General features: G+C 44.2%; 1 long non-coding RNA gene across 1 annotated transcript in view; it reads left to right on the forward strand.

Moving 5' to 3' along the window:
- The first annotated feature begins 2,655 nt into the window (after positions 1 to 2,655).
- LOC125486666 overlaps positions 2,656 to 5,408 on the forward strand; it is an 8,470-nt gene continuing 5,717 nt past the window's right edge. The window contains exon 1 of the long non-coding RNA XR_007265317.1: positions 2,656 to 2,858. This is a non-coding gene — a long non-coding RNA (uncharacterized LOC125486666). The remainder of the gene's footprint in view (positions 2,859 to 5,408) is intronic.

A 5,408-nucleotide genomic window follows, 5' to 3' on the forward strand; every position in this document is an offset into this window, starting at 1 on the left:
TTCCACATGTGCATTCCATCTGGTGTCACTGGTTACAATCAGGAGCAGAAACATTATTCGGATTTTTTCCTTCCTTAATCCAGGGAATTAGAGACAAGTTGTAATGCCACTCCTGCTGAGATCAACTAACTCAGCATGGGGTAGGACTTGAAGCTGGGTCTTCTAGATGCTTACATTTGATGTATTTACTAGTTAAATTCACGGAATCAGAGAGAGATCTTTATTATACATCACAATTAAGGAATACACTGTTCCACTCATCTATTTTCCAACTACATATCCTCCTAGGCCTCCTGCATAAATAGGACAGATTCAACACCAACAGATTGGCACAACTACAGAGTTGTTTCAGTTGCCTGCAGTTTTCTAACACAGTAAGGTAGAAAAATCCCCTCAGCGACGTTAAGGGTCGGCCCTGAAGGTTCCTGTCAATTTTCTGAGTCCATCGGTCACACCGTACACCCATTTGCAAAGGTAAATAATGATATCTAACCTAAAACACTTGAATCAATATTTCCTCAGTAAATACTGGCAGAGAGGGTCAGGGAGAACTAATTCAAGCATCATTCTCTGTATGTGATAATATGTGACCTTCTCTGAGCTCTATGCTAAAGCTGCTGTATACCGACCCACTAGGAGATGCCCAAAAGCCAAGAGTAGCCACTGCACTACATTTTAAGGTTACCATCTGGGACCGAAATGACACAAATGCTGAAGGGTGCCAGATTACCTGCTGATTTTCAGCTGCTTCCACAGTACTGAGAAATTTCTAACAGCTGGTAGAAATCTCCCTCATTTTCTCAGAGACACCAACACATTGCATTACAAAAAAAATTCAACAGAGGAACTTAGAGACTAAATTCAATCCTAATGATCTTTAATTCTGGTTTTAAGGGGCTGTTATGTTGACACTAATTGTTTATCCTGTTCTCTTTATGACACTGACACTGAACACTGGTCAAAATTAAAGTGTACCAAGGAACTACACAGAAGTCCTATCAGACAAAAATACATTTTGATTTGATATTTAAAAGGATGATCAAAACCATGGTCACTGGAGATGGACTTTAAGGAGGGTCTGAAATAGACTGAAGCTGCTGGAGAGGCAAAATGGTTTAGAGAATCTTTCAAATACTAGGGTCTGAATGACTGAAGGCATTACTGACAATTGATAGGCAAACAGGCATGCAAAAGGTTGGGTGATGTTTTGGGCTTGGAGAAAGTTATGGACATAAAGAAGAGCATGACTATGTTAGCATCATCATCATTAATGATGGTCCCTCGCAAATGAGGATAACTCTCTTCTACACTTAGGGTTGAGTCTGTAGCTGGCTGTACAGACCAATATGGCTACCACAGGCTCTGTTACATTTGGGCTAGAAGGTGGTCACGGGAAGGGGTGGGTGGGGCATTGGCGTGGCAGCACGCTGCTTTTACTGTTTTTGCCTTGCTTCCCTGATGGCAAGTCTTGAGGTGCTTGACGCCTTCCCAGATGCTTCTCCTCCACTTTGGACAGTCTTGGGCCAGTGATTCCCAGGTTCCTGTGGGAATGTCTCACTTCACCAGTGTGGCCTTGAGGGTATCACAGAAGCACTTCCTCTGTCCACCTGGGGTTCGCCTGCCATTTTGAAGCTGAAAGTCTGGAACCTGATGGGGAGTCTCATATTGGTCATGTGGACAATGTGCCCAGCCCGTCGAAGCCAATCAAAAATAGTCACTCCCTCGATGCCAGGGATGTTAGCCTGGTCAAGGATACTGACATTGGTGCATCTTTCTTTCCATTGGATTCACAGGATCTTGCACAGGCAATGTTGGTGGTACTTCTCCTGTGCCTTTAGGCCACTGCTGTAGACAGTCCCAAAGCCATATAGCTGCACAACCACTATAGCTCTGTATACCATGATCCTGGTGTCGGATCTCATGTTGTTGTTCTCGAACGCCCTTTCCCTCAGGCAGCTGAAAGCTACATAAGCACAGTGGATGCAATGCTGGATCTCTTCGTCAATAGCTGCTTTGGCCAACAGGACACTTCTGACGTACTGGAAGTGGTCAATGTTCTCTAAGGTCTCCCTATGGTCTTTGATGATTGGGGGTTTACACCACAATGTCAGGCCAGGTTAATGAAGGACCTTCGTCTTTCAGATGGTCAGTGTGAGACCCATGCTCTCATATGTCTCCGTAAATGTGCTGATGGTGGTCTGGAGTACTTCCTCAGAGATTGCGCACACACAAGTATTACCTGCGTACTGCAGCTCGATGTCACTGGTTGAGGTGACTTTGGCCTTGACTTGAAGGTGGTGGAGGTTAAATGATTTCCCACAGGTTCTGTAAGTTAGTTTCATTACAGCAGGGAGCTTGTCAACAGTGAGGTGAAGCATTGCATTGAGGTAGATCGAGAACAATGCTGGGGCGCTGACGCAACCCTGCTTGACACTGGTCTGAACAGGGAATGGGTCAGTGGTGGAGCCATTTGTCATTACCACAACTTCTGTGTCGTCATGGAGCAGGTGAAGGATAGTGACAAAATTCATGTCAAAGGTCATGTGAAGGGGTAACACAGTGTGGAGCAGGTTCTTTTCTCTGCATTTCTCCTGCAGCTGTCACGCTGTGGAAATCATGACCAACAGAGGGTGCTGCTGAGAAGGATTCTGGGAGGAGTCATCTCAGTCACTGCTCCAGGAGCAAATAAATGGAAGGCAAGCTGCCATTTTGAGAAGGGTAGCTTTCTGGTGGAGGTGCTGTTGGAGGATTGAGTGTAGGTTTAAGTGAATACTGGGCTTCAGTGAGGAGGAGCAATTTTCTGCTGAAGACACAAGAATAAAGGAGTGGTAGAAGGAAATTTAACTGTGAGGTCACAGGTGAGTGGCTGACTGGTGAGCAGTTTCTCTTTTCCCTTTGCTTTGCTACTGCTGTTAACTGAAGAGTTAAGTTGTGGCAGGAGATCCCAAACCTGTGTATGTTCCTCCTGTGTGATGTGGGAATTCCAGGACCATTCCAACATCCCTGACTCCTTCATGTGCAGGGACTGTGTGCAGCTGCAGCTCCTGTCTGACTGTTTGACAGCTCTGGAGCTGCAGTTGGATTTACTTTGGAGCATCCATGAGGTGGAAGGAATTGTGGATAGCATGTTCAGGAAGATAGGGAATAGGTGACCAACAGACAAAGGAAGAGTAAGAAGGCATTGCAGGGGTGCCCTGTGGTCATCTCCCTCCAAAACAGGTATATAGGAAAGCTAAGATGAATATGTGGCTTGAAGGATGGTGCAAGGTGGGGGATTCAAACTCCTGTGACATTGGAATTAGTTCTGGGGTAGATGGGACCAGTACAAACTGGATGGCCTGTACCTGGGCAGGACTGGAACCAATGTCCTTGGGGGAGTGTTTGCTAGTGCTGTTGGGGAGGGTTCAAACTAATATGGCAGGGGGATTGTAACCAATGCAGGAAGCCTGAGGGAAGTAAACTGGGGACAGAAATGAAGGACAGTAAGGGGAAAAGTGAAAGTGGAACGCAGAGAAATCAAAGACAAAAATCAAAAAGGGCCACATTTCCTGATGATTCTAAAAGGGCAACAAATGTGGAAAAAAGAGGCTGAGTCTCAATGTGGGGAGCATTTGTAGTAGGGTGGGTGAATTAATGTGCAGATAGTTATTAATGGATATGATGATGTAATTGGGATCACACAGATCTGCCTCCAGGATGACCAAGGATGGGAACTCAACATCCAGGTTATTCAATTTTCAAGAAAGGGAGGTGGATTAGCATTGCTAGTTAAGGAAGAGATTAATGCAATAGAAAGGGAGGACATTAGCCTGGATGATGTGGAATCTGTATGGGTGCAGCTGCAGAACAACAAAGGGAAAAAGATGTCAGTGGGAGTTGTGTACAAACCACCAAACAGTAGTTGTGATGTTGGGGACTGTATCAAACAGGAAGTTAGAGATGCATGCAGTAAGGATACAGTAGCTATTATGGGTGACTTCAATCTACATAATGATTGGACTAACCAACCTGGCTGCAATGTGGTGGAGGAGGACTGTATGAGGGATGGTTTCCTTGACCAATATGTTGAGAAACTAAGTAGAGAGCAAGCTATCTTATACTGGATATTGTGTGACAGAAGATTAATTAGCAACATTGTGGTGCAAGATCCTTTGGGAAAGAGTGACCATAATATGATAGAATTCATTAAGATGGAGAGTGATGCAATTAAATCTGAAACTAGGGTATTGAACTTAAAGAAAGCTAACTTGATGGTACGTGGCATGCATTGGCTAGGATAAACTAGCCAAGGATACTTAAAGGGTTGACGGTGGATAGGCAATGGTAGATGTTTAAAGAACACATGGATGAGCTTCAATAATTGTACATCCCTGTCTGGTGTAAGAAAAACAGGGAAGGTGGCTCAACCATAGTTAACAGGGGAAATCAGGAACTGTGTCAAAGCCAAAGAGGAAGCATATGAATTGGCCAGAAAAAGCAGCAAAGCCGAGGACTGGGAGAAATTTAAAATTCAGAGGGGCAAAAAAGATTTGGAATGGGGAAACAGAAAATGAAAGTAAGCTTGCAGAAAACACAAAAACTGACTTATAAAAGTTTCAATAGATATGTGAAGAAAAAAGAGACTGGTAAAGGCAAATGTAGGTCACTGCCAGTTAGAATCAGGTGAATTCATAATGGACAACAAAGAGACGGCAGACCAGTTGAGCAAATACTTTGGATATAAGGAGGTCACAAATAATCATCAGGAAATGCTAGGGGACAGAGTCAATCATGAAGAAGGAAATACTTATTAGTCAGTAAATAAGTCCCCAGGGCCTGACACTCTACATCCCAGAGTACTTAGGGAAGTGGCCCCAGAAATGGCAGATGCATTGGTGATCATTTTCAAGCATTCTGTAGACTCTGGAAGAGTTCCAATGGACTGGAGGGTAGCTAATGTAACTCCACACTTCAAGAAGGGAGGGAAGAGAAAATGGTGAATTATAGGCTGGTTAGCCTGACATCAGTAGTGGGGGAAAATGCTGGAGTCTGTCATTAAGGATGTAATAACTGAGCATTTGGAAAGTGGTGACAGATTTGGTCCTAGTCAGCATGGATTCACTAAAGGGATATCATGCTTTACAAATCTTCTGGAATTTTGAGGATGTGATCAGTGGAGTAGACAATGGTGAATCAATAAATGTTGTGTATCTGGACTTCCAAAAGGCTTTTGACAAGGTTCCACACAAGAGATTAGTAATGAAAATTAAAGCTCATGGTATTGAGGTAATGTATTGACATAAATAGAGAACTGTTGGTAGACAGGTAGCAGAGAGTTGGAAGAAATCAGTCCTTTGCTGCCTGCCACTCTGAAATGAGCGGGGTGCCGCAGCATCCAGTGCTGGTGCCGCAGCATCCAGTGCTGGTGC

Source organism: Rhincodon typus, chromosome 31, assembly GCF_021869965.1.
Source record: "Rhincodon typus isolate 14 chromosome 31, sRhiTyp1.1, whole genome shotgun sequence".
Classification (NCBI taxonomy): Eukaryota; Metazoa; Chordata; class Chondrichthyes; order Orectolobiformes; family Rhincodontidae; genus Rhincodon; species Rhincodon typus.